This window comes from Lampetra fluviatilis, chromosome 22 (genome assembly GCF_964198595.1).
Source record: "Lampetra fluviatilis chromosome 22, kcLamFluv1.1, whole genome shotgun sequence".
In the NCBI taxonomy this organism is placed as follows: domain Eukaryota; kingdom Metazoa; phylum Chordata; class Hyperoartia; order Petromyzontiformes; family Petromyzontidae; genus Lampetra; species Lampetra fluviatilis.
The window spans coordinates 11080070-11097917 of NC_136296.1; positions in this window are offsets into that span (position 1 = coordinate 11080070).

Consider the following 17848-nt stretch of genomic DNA (forward strand, 5'->3'; position numbering starts at 1 on the left):
GATTATAATGATATGCCGGACTGATCATTGCCCAATTACCGTTAAGTTAACAGGAGCATTACCCACAAATAGGTTGATGATTGCACTAATACGTACACAGAGTCGGATATGTGCCAAATTATGTAATAACAAATACAAAGATCGCCCTTATAGCCTTTAACAGACTGTTGGGGCAAGTGCTGTTAGCGAGTAGCGCCTGTTTGTGTACGGCATGTTGAACTTCTTTCGCGCCGTACGTAGCCAACCACGCCCGGTATTGATCCACGCAAAACCTGTTGCCACACGCGATGTGCGTGTGTGGGGAGCGGTGGTGCAGCGGTTAGCGCGCTACGCTACGAACCCGGCGACCCGAGTTCAATTCTCGCTCACGGCCAACGCCAGTGACGATCATCTGAACCGGTCCTAGGCCTCCCCTAAGTTCGTTCAGCCTCAACTGAACACCTGATGCGGCGTGTAAAACATCACCTTCTCGTGCTACGCTCCGGCCTTCATATGTGCTCCTCCGCTAACAGCACTCACCTCGATCGTCTCTCAAGCCTCTACGGGCGGTAGTGCCGGATTATCCCAGTAGCACAAGTAGCTACTACATATGTAGCACAAGTAGCTACTACATATGTAGCACAAGTAGCTACTACATATGTAGCACAAGTAGCTACGGGCCCCGTACTTTCAAGGGCCCCGCGCTAAATGCTTTCAAGCTATCAATTCCGGTTCAGTGATTCTGCGCTTGCTCTATTACTAAAGTACTATACTGCCTTCAACTTTTATGAACCACTGGGTGTTTAAGGTTAGCGATTCGTCGTATTATCCGGCTGTGTAGCAAATGAAAAAAATACAATTACTTTACTGTGCAAGTAAAAAAAATTGTGTTTGAATATTTACGTGTCTTTCTTTTTACTTAGGACCCCTTTATAACATATGCTACAGGCCCCGCACAAGCTTAATCCGGCACTGGTGGGCGGCGGTGGGAGGGGATTGCTCTGTGTGTGTGAGAGGGAGACAGAGAGAGAGAAGCTGACCGTCTCACCTGGTGCTCAACCTCGTCGTGCCACTCTCACCCCAGTCGCAGGTCACCCCTCGCGTTAATTAAGATCGCCACCCACCCGCGTCGCGAGGGGTCGGCGGGCACGTTGGAGCCACCCATTCACACACACACACACAAGACAAAGTTCCCCCATATAGCCTTCAACGGACTGTTGGGGCAAGGGCTGTTAGAGAGCACCTATTAAGGTCGACACACGACAGGGGAAGTGTGGACCAGTCGACCTCGTGGCGGTGTTCACACATCGCAACGGGTAGTCATTTAGGGCTGAGTCGACCTAGGAGATGGGACTTTGATAAGATATTCGTCACTCCAAGTTGACGACGACTCTGTCCGCTCGGCAGTTTTGTTAAACGGGTGCATCGCAGCCGGTCGATCGTCAGGTTGCGTGTGTGCGGCGGGGTAGAGTGGGGGGGTACGCTCACCCAACTCCAAGACGTCTGGCACAGCCGTGGAAGAGTGGGGCCACAATTAGGCGGCAGAGGGGGGAGCTCTCGGGAAACGGCTCTCGCGCGGAATTTCGTGCTCTTCTGCCCAGCAGTGGCGTGAGCGGGCAATTGCAGGGCCGCGCCTTGACCATTTTCTTTTTTTTTCTTTTTAACCTGTGATATTAGGGCGCCTCTCGGTCAACTTTGACCGCTTTTGTGAGTCTTCGTCGCGCCGATCTGCGCCTTTGTCTCCTCTTGAAATCCGAGCCGCTCCGTGCGCGCGACCCCCGATTCGCTCATTCGCATGGGCGCAGTGGGGCATGGGGGGGGGGGCGAGGGGGCGGGGTGGGGTGGGGGGGCGAGGGGGCATGGGGGGGGGGCGAGGGGGCGGGGTGGGGTGGGGGGCGAGGGGGCATGGGGGGGGGGGGCGAGGGGGCGGGGTGGGGTGGGGGGCGAGGGGGCATGGGGGGGGGGGGCGAGGGGGCGGGGTGGGGTGGGGGGGCGAGGGGGCATGGGGGGGGGGCGAGGGGGCGGGGTGGGGTGGGGGGCGAGGGGGCATGGGGGGGGGCGAGGGGGCGGGGTGGGGTGGGGGGCGAGGGGGCATGGGGGGGGGGCGAGGGGGCGGGGTGGGGTGGGGGGCGAGGGGGCATGGGGGGGGGGCGAGGGGGCGGGGTGGGGTGGGGGGGCGAGGGGGCATGGGGGGGGGCGAGGGGGCGGGGTGGGGGGTACGGGACGAGGTGTCTACGGGTGGCACCCAGGTGGGTTCGTAATGGGCGTGTCTGTGACAATTGTGTTGGTGCAAAGTAAAAAAACACTTCTAGATTTGAAGCTTTCGTGACTGCAAAGATTCATACTCTTGGGATTTTTCGGTAAAGTGACATAGGTAAAAAATAGAATTAAAATTAATAAAAGTAATAATAGGAACAAAGTAAAATAATAAATCATTATTTTATTTTGTTTAGGTTTTTTCGATAAAGTCACGTAGGTAAAAAAATAAATTTTAAATTAATAAAAGTAATCATAGAAACAAAATAAAATAATAAATAATTATTTTATAATAAATCATTATTTTATTTTGTTTCAATTATTAGTTTTATTAATTTTGATTATATTTTTTACTTACGTGACTTTACCGAAAAAACCTAAGAGTTTTAAAAACACGTTGGAAGAAAACTGGGCTCGAATCCAACCGTTTTCAGTGGCGAGTTAAATCGTGATCTCAAGTCTTGCGAATGGGTGGGGGGGGTGCCTTCAGCCAGCCCATTGATAAAATGAATATAGCGGCCGAGCACTTTGTCTACGATTTAAATTCTGGACGAAGATCTCCACCGCCACACCACCCCACGCCCTGAGAGAGTTGTTATTTTGTCCACATGGCACTTCATTGTTCACAATTATGTCAACTTCCGAATGATGCTTGCTTTGTAACTATCAGCGGAACGTCCGCACCCAACGGTTTGGAATCATCAGAATGTTTAAACTGGAAGAATGCAATGAGCTATAAAGTTCTTTGTTCACACATGTCCAGTAAGGTTTGTGTGTGGATCTCGTCTTAAGGTGACAGCAGCAGCACCAGTAGTGACGCTGCTGCTGCTGCTGCTGCTGAAGCTGCAGATACATTGGCCGCGTTTGTTCAACGTTTTTGAATTGGCTGTGTCGGGTGGATGAGGGTTGACGACACACATTCTATTTGTTAAGCGATCCTGCCAAAACAATTTTTTTTTTACGATTACGAAGTCGACACTTTGTGCTTATTTCATGCATTGATGAAGTCATTGACTGCCACCCGTAATGCGCAATCATCGAGGTGGCACTATCCTGGCGCATGTTATTGACTGGTAACAATGGTATCGTCATAATATAGAATCATGAGAAAAGCCGAGTATGAACACACGTGACGATATTTCTGCGTGGGAATCCGCGAATGCCTGTATTCATACCACCACCGCAACACCTGTACATTTTATTTTAACACAAAAATTAATGATAATACCAACAACAAGAACAGAAAAATAATCTCCGGCGTAAGGCACTACCACGAGAGTACAACAAACGCCTATCCATAACGATCGTATGTTTTTGAATCCCATGTTTCTACAATCGTATGAACGAGTTTCTACAAAAAAGCATGAGGACAAAATAAAGTGAGGTGGATGTGGTTCAAATGAATCCCGGAATGGATTAAATGAATCGCTGTGTGAGAGTTTAAAGGTGTCAGTATTTGTACCAGTTGAAAGGGTAAAAGCCTATCACTGTGTGTGAGAGTTGTTGGGTGTGTATCGTGAGGTGTATACGTGTGTGTGCATGGAGAGTGGTGGCGCAGTGGTTAGCGCACTGCCCGAGCTAAGATTCCCGCTCACGGCCACTAACCCCAGTGACGTTCATCTGAACCGGTCCTGGGCCTCCCCTAGGTCGACTCAGCCTCAAAATGAGTACCTGGGGCGGTGTGTAAAAAAAAACATCGCCACTGGGAAGACAAATGCGGTGCTAGGGGAGGGAGCGTGATCCTGACTACCTCCTCGTGTGCCGTGTCGGCCTTCGTAGGTGCCACTCGCTGTCGCAGCACTTGCCACCACCCCCACAGCTCACGGATGGCGATACGGGGAGCACCTTTGTCTGGCGTGCGCGCGTGCGCGCGCGCGAGAGTCGCTTTCACTGGGTCCCTCATCCGCGGCGAGGGCTCATTAAGGCGTTAACTGACCGGTGACCGCGCGTTGTGCGCTGTGGGGGGTAGAGACGGGGGGGTGGGGGGGTTAGGGACGCGGCTTGCGAGCGACGCCTGGCTGACGTCATCCACCCGGGGTGTGTGGATGACGCCCTCGCCCCCCTCTCCACGTGCGCGCGCGCCAGCCTGTGATCCGGACGCTCTGCGGGTGAGGGTTGGTGGATCACGCGGAGATTTGGGAATCGAGAAAAGAGGGGGGGGGGGATAAGTGGAGTGGTAGTGTGGTGGTGAGATTGTCTGTGGAGTTGTAGTGTGGTAGTGAGATTGTCTGTGGAGTGGTAGTGTGGTAGTGAGTTTGTCTGTGGAGTAGTAGTGTGGTAGTGAGTTTGTCTGTGGAGTGGTAGTGTGGTAGTGAGTTTGTCTGTGGAGTGGTAGTGTGGTAGTGAGTTTGTCTGTGGAGTGGTAGTGTGGTAGTGAGTTTGTCTGTGGAGTGGTAGTGTGGTAGTGAGTTTGCCTGTGGAGTGGTAGTGTGGTAGTGAGTTTGTCTGTGGAGTGGTAGTGTGGTAGTGACATTGTCTGTGGAGCGGTAGTGTGGTAGTGAGTTTGTCTGTGGAGTGGTAGTATGGTAGTGAGTTTGTCTCTGAGTGGTAGTGTGGTAGTGAGATTGTCTGTGGAGTGGTAGTGTGGTAGTGACATTGTCTGTGGAGTGGTAGTGTGGTAGTGAGTTTCTCTGTGGAGTGGTAGTGTGGTAGTGAGTTTGTCTCTGAGTGGTAGTGTGGTAGTGAGTTTGTCTGTGGAGTGGTAGTATGGTAGTGAGTTTGTCTGTGGAGTGGTAGTATGGTAGTGAGATTGTCTGTGGAGTGGTAGTGTGGTAGTGAGTTTGTCTGTGGAGTGGTAGTATGGTAGTGAGTTTGTCTGTGGAGTGGTAGTATGGTAGTGAGATTGTCTGTGGAGTGGTAGTGTGGTAGTGAGTTTGTCTGTAGAGTGGTAGTGTGGTAGTGAGTTTGTCTGTGGAGTGGTAGTGTGGTAGTGAGATTGTCTGTGGAGTGGTAGTGTGGTAGTGAGATTGTCTGTGGAGTGGTAGTGTGGTAGTGAGTTTGTCTGTGGAGTGGTAGTGTGGTAGTGAGTTTGTCTGTGGAGTGGTAGTGTGGTCGTGAGTTTGTCTGTGGAGTGGTAGTGTGGTAGTGAGCTTGTCTGTGGAGTGGTAGTGTGGTAGTGAGTTTGTCTGTGGAGTGGTAGTGTGGTAGTGACATTGTCTGTGGAGTGGTAGTGTGGTAGTGAGTTTGTCTGTGGAGTGGTAGTGTGGTAGTGAGTTTGTCTGTGGAGTGGTAGTGTGGTAGTGAGTTTGTCTGTGGAGCGGTAGTGTGGTAGTGAGTTTGTCTGTGGAGTGGTAGTGTGGTAGTGAGTTTCTCTGTGGAGTGGTAGTGTGGTAGTGAGTTTCTCTGTGGAGTGGTAGTGTGGTAGTGAGTTTGTCTGTGGAGTGGTAGTGTGGTAGTGAGTTTGTCTGTGGAGTGGTAGTGTGGTAGTGAGTTTCTCTGTGGAGTGGTAGTGTGGTAGTGAGTTTCTCTGTGGAGTGGTAGTGTGGTAGTGAGTTTCTCTGTGGAGTGGTCGTGTAGTAGCAGTTAGCGCACTGTGCTACTAACCCGGTGACCGGGGTTCGATTTCAGCTCACGGTTAACGCCAGTGACGATTATCTTTACCAACCCTGGGCCTCTCCTAGGTCGACTCAGCCTCAAATGAGTACCTGCTGTGATGTATAAACATCGCCAGCGGCCGGGCGTGGTGCTGGCCCACCCACCCCCTCGTGTGCCGTGCCGGCCTTCGTAGGTGCTCGCTAACAGCACTTGCCCCAACAATCTGTGAAGGCTACACGTGGTGGGGGTGGGCGGGGGGGCTGGTGTGGATCTTTGTCTTTGGAGCGGCGTTCTTGAGTGTTTTTCTTCTCGCGTACGAGCTGGGTGTTGGGGTTTGTCCGGGCGCTCCGGTTTCGCGTCGCCGTTCTTGGAGCGCGTGGGAGCCCGCGGTTTAATCACGGGTGACTGAGATCCGAATTGGAAACCGGCACCTGAGCGGTGGCCTCGAGGTGACGCGGCCACCTCTCACAAACTTCTTAAGACACAAAACTTCAGACAACGATTATTCACGATGTTGCTGTTCGTGCGCGTCACTGTGGCATTTGCGTACAGGTGCGTACATTCAACTTGAAGATTGAGAAATCCTAATAAAATTTTTTTAAGATTCCTATTTTCGTCTGTGTCGGAAAGACAGCGTCTGACGCTGTCTTTCCGACAGACCTGTTCTTCACCTGAGGACGGCTGCTTGCGTTGTGGCCGAAACGTCGTGAGAATTGTATTTTATTATGTTTAATTTTTATTATTTTATTATTTCCCTTCTACGTGACTTTAGCGAAAGAACCAAGAAGATGAATCCCTGCAGTCACGAAAGCTTTAAATCGAAATTTGATCATTTCCTATCGGCGAAAGTGGCCCCCATATGAAAATCAGTGAAAACCAGCGATCTAAGCCACCGCGCCACACTTTCCGACACTTAGCCCAGACCAGTTGCTGCTTGGAGAGGACGAGTGGCGGTAGAATAATCACGTGACCTGTAACATTTTAATTTAGCAACAAATATCTGCTCAGCCACGTGACCAATACGCGTGTTGAGTGTGTTGTGAGTGTGTGACCGAGCGCGTCTACGAACCGGACGACCCGAGATCGATTCCCGCTCACGGCCAACACCAGTGACGATTATCTGAACCGGTTCTGGGCCTCCCCTAGGTCGACTCGGCCTCAAATGAGTTACCTGGTGCGGTGTGTAAACATCGCCACTCGGGAGACAAAGGCGATGGGGCGTGATGCTGACCACCCACCACTCCCTCCTGTGTCGTGCCGGCCTTCGTAGGTGCTACTCGCTATAACAGCCCTTGCCCCAACAGCCTGTCAAGCTATACGGGGGATCTTTGGCAGAGCGCGTGTGAAATAAGTGACGGGATATTAAAAAAAAAACCCACACAACGCATCACTTGAAGATTATCTCGGAAGGTGTTCTGTGATGTCTGCTTCTGCGGGCCCGCTCCGAATGGACAACGTGGCCTCGTGACATGATGCCGATCGCGCAACTGGGAAGACAAATTGAAATTGAGAGCGAATACGGCGGGAGGGGCGGGGGGGGGCAGTCGGTAACGTTAGCGTAGTGGTAGTGGTGGGGGGGGGGGTGTCGTGTTGTGGAAGAGGGGGGGGGGGAGCGACATGGGGCAGTCTTCCCAGACCGTGGACGTGACTGAGACCCAACCAACGCGCGCGCCGCGTCCATCCCGCACGGCATCCTTCACTCGGCGGCGTCCACCGCGAACCAGATGTTGCGCAAGGGAATGTTGGTAATCCGAGTCGAGAAATATTTTTTCTTTCTCCCTCCCTCCCTCTCTCTCAGCTGCTCCATGCCCCTACAGAGACCCCGCGCGAGCGGGCTGCGTTAATAATGTTCACGCTCCGGCCAGAGGGCAGCCGGATCAATTCGCAACACGCGAAGCTCGCACTAACGCACTCCCGCACGGACACGCGCGCGCTGGGTGTGGGTGTGTGGGTGGGTGTGTGGGTGGGTGGGTGTGGGTGGGTGTGTGGGTGTGTGGGTGTGTGGGTGGGTGTGTGTGTGGGTGGGTGTGTGGGTGTGTGGGTGGGTGGGTGGGTGTGTGGGTGGGTGTGTGTGTGTGTGGGTGGGTGTGTGGGTGTGTGGGTGGGTGTGTGGGTGTATGGGTGGGTGGGTGGGTGTGTGGGTGTGTGGGTGGGTGGGTGGGTGTATGGGTGGGTGTGTCGGTGTGTGGGTGGGTGTGGGTGGGCGTGTGGGTGTGTGGGTGGGTGGGTGTGTGTGTGTGTGGGTGTGTGTGTGGGTGTGTGGGTGTGTGTGTGGGTGGGTGTGTGGGTGTGTGGGTGTGTGTGTGGGTTGGTGTGTGGGTGTGTGTGTGGGTGGTCAGCACCACGCCAGACGGCCTTTTCCACACCAGTGGCGACGTTAAGACATCGCGCCGGGTACTCATTTGAGGCTGAGTCGACCTGGGGGAGGCCCAGGACCGGTTCAGATAATCGTGAAAGCGGGAGTCGAACTCGGGAGTCCGGGATCGTAGCGCAGCGCGCGAACCGCTACACGACCGCTCACCATGCACGCACATGCACACACACAAACAGAGACAAAGATTCCCCGTATAGCCTTTAACAGCCTGTTGGGGCAAGTGCTGTTAGCGAGTAGCACCTATGAAGGGCCGGCACGGCACACGAGGGGGTGAGCCGGCCGCCTTTGTCTCCTCCAATGGCACCGGGTACTCATTTGAGGCTTAGTCGACTTAGGGGAGGACCAGGACCGGTTCAGAAAATCGTCACTGGTGCTGGTAGCCAAGTTCGTATCGCAGCGCGCTAAGCGCTCCACCACCGCTCCCCATACACACACATACACACACGTGCAACACGCGCGCACACAAACTCACGCAACGGGCCCTGCGGGCGTCTGTGTTGCCCGTAGGGCACCTGTGTAGCTGTTAGGTGAAATAAATAAACTTGAAAACTACACTTCTTTACATTTTACCAGGCAAGGCCCGCTGAGCTACGTAGCTCTTCTTCAGAAGCGATCTGGCTATCACGAATGAAAAGTCACCGAAGCGGATGATCGTCATCGCGTATAGCAGCCACACGCTTGATGACGTCGATTCTAAATGTGGAGGGGAAAACCGGAGGACCCGGAGAAAAATCCACGCGACCACGGGGAGACAGAGACACGCAAAACTCCAAATATACAGCAGCGGGCGTCAGGGTCGAGATCGAATCCACGACCTCCTGCATACCAGGCGAGGTAGTTAACATCTCCTAGCCACCGTGATGATGATGAGAGAGAGAGACACGCAAACTCCAAATATACAGCAGCAGCAGGCGTCAGGGTCTGGATCGAACCTACGACCTCCTGCATACCAGGCGAGGTAGTTAACATCTCCTCGCCACCGTGCGAGCCGTTGACTTCCACCGCAGCAGATTACTCGATCCCGGGCGGCGCTTGTGAGTTTGAGTCACCAGAGTATTGAGATGATTTGGTTGCTCTAAATGTCCACGTGCTCAAGCCATTTCTTTGAGCTATCATTTCGCGGCAATGGCCGTCACGATGGCGAGATGTTAACGACTTATCCACATTGTTGTTCTTAGTGGTAGTGCCTTACGCCGATGAAACTCGAGTGAGAACCGAGGCTCTGATTGCAAAAGCAAGGCTCGGTTCCTACGGTTCGAGTAGCTGATGATGCGTAATTCTAGGAGTTCCCCTGGTGGCTACGTGGGGGGGGGGATGACGGAGTGAACGTCTGCACGTGAGAGTGATTAGTGGCAACAGAGTTGTGTGCAGCTCTGGTGCAGTGGCTCTGCCGGACACGCGTGTGTGTGCGTGTGTGTGTGCGTGTGTGTGTGCGTGTGTGCGTGTGTGCGTGTGTGTGTGCGCGTGTGTGTGTGCGCGTGTGTGTGTGCGCGTGTGTGTGTGCACGTGTGAGTGTGTTTATGTGTGCGTGCATGTGTGTGCACGTGTGTGTATGTGTGTGTGTGCACGTGTGGAATACTGGGAACGGTAGTGTAGCGGTTAGCGCGCTGCGCTACGGACCGGGCCAGCCGAGTTCGATTCCAGCTCACGGCCAACATCGGTGACAATTATCTCAACCGGTCCTGAGCCTCCCCTAGGTCGACTCGGCCTCAAATTAGTACCAGGTGCGATGTGTAAACATCGTCACTTGGGAGACAAAGGCGGCCGGGCTAGGTGATGGCCACCCACCCTACCGTGTGCCGTGCCGGCCTTCGTAGGTGCTGCTGCTACTTGCTAACAGCACTTGCTCCAAAAGTCTGTTAAGGCTACACGGGGTATTTGAATGTGAATCGGCGATACTAATGCAGACAGAGTGAATTGCTTAGCGCCGTCACGTGGGACGTGTTGACCAATCATCGGGCGCGTGCAGCATGGAATGAGTTAATTTGCGTTCGATTGGGGAGGAGTGATTTTGTAAACGCGGAAAGACGGAGCGTTGGTTGTTGTGGTTAGCGAGGTCTGGAGTTTGGGAAACCCTGCAGAACACACGCACACAAGACAAAGATCCCCCGTATAGCCTTAAAATGCTTTTGGAGCAAGTGCTGTTAGCGAGTAGCACCTATGAATACCGGCACGGCACACGAGGGGGTCGGGTGACCAGCACCACGCCCGGCGGCCTTTGTCTCCCTCGTGGTGATGTTTACACACTCCACCAGGTACTCATTTGAGGCCCAGTCACACACACACGCGCGTGCACACACACACACACATGCACACACTCACACGTGCACACTCACACGTGCACAGACACACACAGACACACCCACACACGCACACGTACTCACACGTGCACACATACACACACTCACACGTGCACACACACATACACACACTCACACACACACACTCACACACCCACACGTGCACACACGCACGTGTTGGCTGCTCCGCAGCATAGGTGCAGTGTGCTCCCCCCTGAGTCGCTCCCCCGCTGTGAGACCCCGTGGAGGGGGTGAAGCTTGCGCCGAGCTCCCGGGCAGCGAGCGATGCCGCACGCGACAGCACTGCCAGGCTCCCGCTTGCCTGTGTGTGTGTGCACGTGTGTGTGTGTGCACGTGTGTGTGTGTGCACGTGTGTGTGTGTGCACGTGTGTGTGTGTGCACGTGTGCGTGTGTGTCTGTGTGTCTGTGTCTGTGTGTGTGTGTCTGTGTGTGTGTGTGCACGTATGTCTGTGTGTGTATGTGTGTGTGTGTGCACGTGTGTGTGTGTGTGCACGTGTGTCTGTGTGTGTGTGCACGTGTGTGTGTGTGTGCACGTGTGTGTGCACGTGTGTGTGCACGTGTGTCTGTGTGTGTGTGCACGTGTGTGTGTGTGCACGTGTGTGTGTGTGCACGTGTGTGTGTGTGCACGTGTGCGTGTGTGCCTGTGTGTGTGTGTCTGTGTGTGTGTGTCTGTCTGTGTGTGTGTGTGCACGTGTGTGTGTGTGTGCACGTGTGTGTGCACGTGTGTGTGCACGTGTGTCTGTGTGTGTGTGCACGTGTGTGTGGAGAACGGTGGTGTAGCGGTTAGCGCACTGCGCTACGAACCCGGCGACCGGAGTTCGATTCCCGCTCACGACCAACACCGGTGACGATTATCTCAACCGGTCCCCGGCCTCCTCTAGGTCGACTCAGCCTCAAATTAGTACCTGGTGCGGTGTGTAAACATCTCCACTGGGGAGACAAAGGCGGTCGGGCGTGGTGTTGGCCACCCACCCCCTCGGGTGCCGTTCTGGCCTTTATAGGTGCTCGCTAAAAGCACTTGCCCCTACAGTCTGTTAAGGCTATACGGGGGATCTTTGTCTGTGTTTGTGTGCGTTTGTTTGCGTGCGCACATTTACAGTCATACCTGTCAACCCCTTATCAGAGCCCTACCTAATTACAGACCAATTCAGACCTTATTGGTCACCCCGTGCCCGTTAGAAATCTCAGCGTTCATCCTTTCAAGTCCCATCACAAGGGAGAAACACACAAATAGACACGTGTTCTGTGCCCGTATTGAAACGGCTGTACGCCGTATGGACATGAAAACTCAATTTCCCTGTACAAGAATACGGGGTGAACCGTGTGGGTTGACACGATGTGGCGTGGTGTGAGTTCGTCTTTCCGTGCCCACGTGTCAACACGCGCTTGTGGTATTTGGCTGCTGTAAATGTCCACGTGATAAGCCACTTCTTTGAGCTCTCGTTTGTGGCCAGGGTGTCACGGTGGTGAGATGTTTACTACTTCGCCAGGTATGCAGGAGGCCGTAGGTTCCATTCCGACCGTGTTTTCCCTCCACATTTATAATCGGTGTGCGTTTAGAGCATTCGGCTGCAATACATATGCCGTGATAAGCCACTTGATTTCAAATTTGTGGCCAAGTCGCTTCTGGAAAAGAGCTACATAGCTTAGTGGGCATTACCTGGTAAAATAAAAAAATATAAAAATATATAAAGATATAGCGTTCCCCCCTCGCACGCGTGGGTTTTCTCCGGTTGCTCTGGTTTCCTCCGACATGTAAACACTCATGAGTTTGCCCGATAACATCTTCCTACACCGAGGACTGCAGAGCTTGGACAAAAGTTGGCGCCGGCTCCTGGCGTGGCTGATGCTGCCTCTCCCTCTTGTCCTTGGTTCATACTGGCGCCTCTGGGTCGTTCTCTCTCTCCCCTCTCTCTCCCCTCTCTCTCCGCGAGAGTGAGCGAAAGTTGAAATCGTAATTATAATCATCAGTATGCCCCCCGAAAAAAGAAAAATTAACCCGTAAAAACAAAGTTTTTCACTATACATCCTTTATATGCGTGGCGGCTAGAGTCCTCTCGTCCTCTGCCTTGAGATGGCTGCCACCTATGGATCAGATGATTGTCTGCCACCATTAAGCAATTGCTAATTAAATATTTTTTTAAAAATTCCCTAAACAGTGTAAAATTTTGGAAAAAAATTTTCACGAAAATTAATTGTCACGCACAACGAGTCTGTGTGCAAAATGTCAGCTCGATTAGATCACGGGAAGTGGGTAAAAAATCGACCGAAAGATTTGCACGGTCGTAAGCAAGCAAGCACGCAAGCAAGCAAGCAAGCGGAATTAATATAAACGATTTTTTTAAAAAAACACATGAATCGTCAAACAGCACGCGATGACGGGGGGAGGCGGTCCTCGTTAAATGACAAAGTTGCTTTATTCAGATGTCGCCGAGCGTTCACCTTGCCGTGTTCAACCGCACACAACGAGGAAGCTCGTCAGCCGCGGCGAGGGAGGCTCTCGCCAGAGTTCACCACCTCGAAGGGGGTTTCCAGCCTCAGCCGACGACGCGTGATGGCGCACTCACGACCCGCTGATGGGTTGGAACGCAGAGGCTACGTGTGGCGGCGGTGGTGGTGGTGATCAGGCTGCATCAGTGCTGGGATCCACCTTCTCCTGGTGGAGCTACATGGGCTGCCTAGCGCCCGTCTGGTTGGAGGAGGCGCCGATGATGAAGCCACCGTCAGCCAACCCAAGTTCGTTCTCTGGGTCTCTATGTGGTGTGCCTATGGCTATCTTCGTGAGTCTATGGGTCTCTGTGTGAGTTTATCACTCTCGTTGTGAGTTTATGGGTATCTATGTGAGTCTATCGCTATCTTTGTGAGTCTATGGGTCTCAATGTGAATCTATTGGTGTATGTGTGAGTCTATTGGCCTCTATATTAAAAAAGTGCTGATTGGTGAGTCTATGAGTCTCTAAGTCTACTGGTTCCTATGTGAGCCTATGGGTATCTATGCACGTCTGTGGGCCCCTGTGTGACTCGATGGATCTCGATGCGAGCACATGCTGATTGGTGTAGCCACTGGCAGCGGTTTCCAATATTTCTAAATGGATCCAACTGCACAAGCCACGCACCACAGACTGGAAAAACCCCGAGGTGGACTTAGTGGCCACCTTCAAACCTGTCACGAAACCTCCACCGGCATACTCTTAGTTTTTTCGGTAAAGTCACGTAGGTAAAACATGAAATAAAAATGAATAAAAATAAAATAATAATAAAATAAACATTACAAAAATTTGGCTGTGACGGTCCCACCTGATGACGGAGACTTGTGTTGCCTCCGAAACGTCGTGATTTTTTAAATTATTATTATTTTTTTCTTAATTTTAATTTCATTTTTTACCTACGTGACTTTACCGAAAAAACTAAGATTATGAATCCTTGCAGTCACGAAAGCTTCAAATCTAGAACCTCCACCGGCATGACGACGCACACGGTCTTTGGCACGAGGTAGGTACGAGCGTTCAGCCTCTCCGTGGGATGCCGCGTTCAGTGACTGCGTGACCGACTGAGATCTTCACGCACACAGCTCGGCGATTGGGTGAGCACGATCCTCGATTAACCCGGCCACCTGAGTTCAATTCCCGGCAACGGTTAACATAATTCATCATCACAATTCATGGGCAGCTAACACCGTAGGTGTCCACTGCCTTGTGCCAATGTGGGGCAAATCGTGGCCACATTTTCCTCTGGCACCGATCTCTCAATTTCGTCGTCAAGCCATTCTCTGTGAGGTCTTCCTCTCTCTTGCATCATTGGCGAGTATTATCCGACCCGAGTCTAGGTCCTAGCCCTTAACCAGTCAGCACTGACCATCGTGGTGAAGTATGGTCAAACAAAACAATGACCCACGGCCGTTTTGGCATGTGTGGTTTTAGGGCCTTCATCCAGCAGTGGATTGACGAAGGGCTGAACGTTTGAATTTGATTTTTATTGCTACTGATATTGCTATTGTTATTATTGATTTTACGGTTCAATAATATGAACGGGTGTTGGCGTAATTATATATATATAGATAGACATTCGCGCACAAAGATCACTTAGATTACACGGATTCACACACAGATTACACTGAATCTTACACGGCTAACGGACGACAGTACACATGGACATATTATTACACGTGTTAATATATCGCTCTGTCTCACGATTCTACGTCATTACAATAATATTGGCATCACTCAATAGCATGGAACACGTCAGGTTAACAGCACTCCTACAATCGTATACTGTATTACGGTTGGAGGTCAATTAGTTCATTACATTATTAATACGTATAAGAAAAACGCGTCTTAAATTCGGACAATTGAGGCTGAGGTTCGCGGAACTGGCATGAACCCTTAGTGCGAGCCGGGGTGAAATCTCTACTCCGTGCCGACACGTGCCGACATGTCTGTGACGAGCAGGCACCACGGCGCATGTGGACATTCTGCGCGCAACGCGGAGTGAACGTCACCTCTGTGCAACGTGACAAGCAGTGTGTGGCCTCCTGGTCTCTCTCTCTCTCGATAACACTTCTCGTTGGTAACGGGCAAAGCGCAGCTCTGCAGTCGATTGCTCGCGCCACTGCGGGCGGAAGGGCCTTTACTGAAGAAGGAGTTTTACAGAGATTGATTGATTCGTTGGTTGCTTGATTCTATTTGTTGGCGTTGAGGAGACACATTCGGCCGACTCTTCCATGCGGGTCAAATGTCTTCGCAGAGGTGGAAGTACCCAAAGTTTGTCCCACCCCCCCCCCCACACGCGACTCACTGTGATTTTACACATTTATACTGCTGCGTGCACAGAGGCGTGGGGCGTGGGGAAAGGGACAATTTATGAAAGTGGAATCTGGATTGTTCGTCCAGTGTGCCATGCAACCAAATCGCATGCGCATTGCGTGCCACTGAGTTGCGTGCAACCGATTGCTCAGTTTGTGGACCCGGCTAAACATTTTGTATCGGATCAATAATGATAATGATGAAGTTATTGAGAGAGGGGTGATTTTAGCAGCCCCCTTGCGCCAGCCGTATCCCTTGCACGCATCACGCAATGATGGAATTGCTGTACTCAAAAATAATAATAAGAAAACAATAAGTTATAACGAAACAGAAACGCAAGAGCCAGCGAGGTGTGTAATATATATTGACGTACAAATATCTATTTATATAAATATATATAGTGTACCATTACTCCTCCTCTATATGACTCTTGCAAATGAGACTCATCACCGCTGTCTTGAGGTCTCGTCTGGTTAAACAACAACAACAACAAAATAAACTTGAAACCACACCAGTGGATCAGTCTCCACCGATGAGACCCTTTGAAATGTGAAGACGCTCCAAGGTTTGCTTCTTAAACAAATTGCCTACCTGGAAGACCTTTCGGTCCAGAGGTCTCAAGGGGCTGATGGATCCCAACGTTGCTCTGTTTCACTTCATGCGCAAGTTTTCACAGCCGATGTTCTGATTGATTATTGATTTTTTTTCGGGAGGGGGGCGTGGGGGGGTGGGGTAAGAGTTATGAGGCCACGTGTCGATCTGGCCAACTGTGCGTCGTGGAACATCTTGACACGCGGTGACGATTTCAATTTGTGTGGCTGCATCGGGTCGGGTGGTGAGAGTATAATAACGGCACAAACGTGGCCACGCAATTTGCGTCGGCCTATCCCAAAAACAAAACTCTATTATGTACCGTTTATTCGTTTTTTGTAATATACATAAGTGTGGTGACATGAAAATAAATGTCTGTTTACTTATTAATACTCCGAAATCCATATATATGTTGTTGGATTTTTTTTCAAACACTGTTAAGAGCTGCGTCTTTGTTACATATTTAATCACGTAACAATTAACAATCACGATTTCAAGCTTTCGTGACTGCAAGGATTCATCTTCTTGGTTCTTTCGGTAAAGTCACGTAGAAGGGAAATAATAAAATAATAATAATAATAATAAAAATAATTATTTTATTATGTTTTCTTTTTATTATTTTATTATAAAATAATTATTTTATTATGTTTAATTTTTATTATTTTATTACTTCCCTTCTACGTGACTTTACCGAAAGAACCAAGAAGAAAATTAACAATCACCCAAACGGAGAGGGGAGGGAGGTATGGTGTACGGTGTGGTTCAAGCGGTCTGCCTGTAGACGTTACGCAGCTTGTCTGTAGGGACAGGCTCAGGGGGGGAGGGGTGGGTGGAGGTTGGGCTCCAGACATCCTACATCTTCTTAAAGTTAACATCCCAACATTTTTGTGTTGTTGCTACAAAAGGTGACGTGGCTGCCGGCTGAGTCCACCAAACTCCGAAGTCATTCACCCACCCCCCCCAGACGCTTCCTCGACCCTCGTCTCGGGCCTCATTCAACACCCAACACCAAAGCCACCTTTGTCTCCCTCCGCCGTCTGACTCCCCTATTAAGACGCGCGAACCCTGTAATTTCTCTCGCTCCGTATCCCTTGTCGAGGTATGTATTTACATTTGCCTTTTGAAAAATTCTTCCTGGTCGCTTTTTCTGCTCGTTCTCTCTGTCTCTCTGTCTGTCTCTCCCCGTCTCTCTCTCTCTCTCTGTGTGTTTCTCCGTCTCTCTCGCTCGCTCGCTCTCAAAGAAAAAAATTCTCACTACACAGACCAGACTCACGCGCCGGTCCCTTAAGTTCACGTCGGCATGCTCCGCTCGCTCTCTCTCTCTCTCGCTTGTTCCTCTCTGTTCTCGTACAGACGCGCGAGTGTGTGTTTAACATGCCACGCGTTGCTAGACGGGCATTCGAGCTATCATTAGTGCCTCGCCTTATCCCACACACACACACCCCCTGTCTCTTCCTCGTCTATTCCCGCATCCCCCACCCCTACCTCCTCCTCCTTAGCCCCCACCTCCTTGTTTAGCCTCCTCCGTCTCCTTACTCATCCTCTCGTACAATGTCACCCTTCCATATCTTTTATCGGAATCTTTATTTCGGCTGGAGGAATCGTATGAGCTATGAAGCTTTATTTTTTACAAAGATATTCTACCAGGAAAGGCCCACTGAGCCTAATAGCTGTTTTTGAGAAGCGAACTGGTATCGCAAAAGATAACTCAACGAAGTGGCTGATTGTGTGGACATTTATAGCAGCCAAATATTCGTAACGCGTGTTTCTAGACGTGGAAGGAGACACCGGAGGCCCCGGAGAAAAAAAAAATCCACACGACCACGGGGAAGAACGTGCAAACTCCACATATACAAGCGTCAGGCTAGGGGTCGAACCCACGACCTCCTGCATACCAGGCGAGGGAGTTAACATTTCGCCACCGTGGCGCCCAAGTAGGGGCGGGGGTGTCCAGTAGAAAAAGGGTCAACACGTTACAACGACGACAAGAAC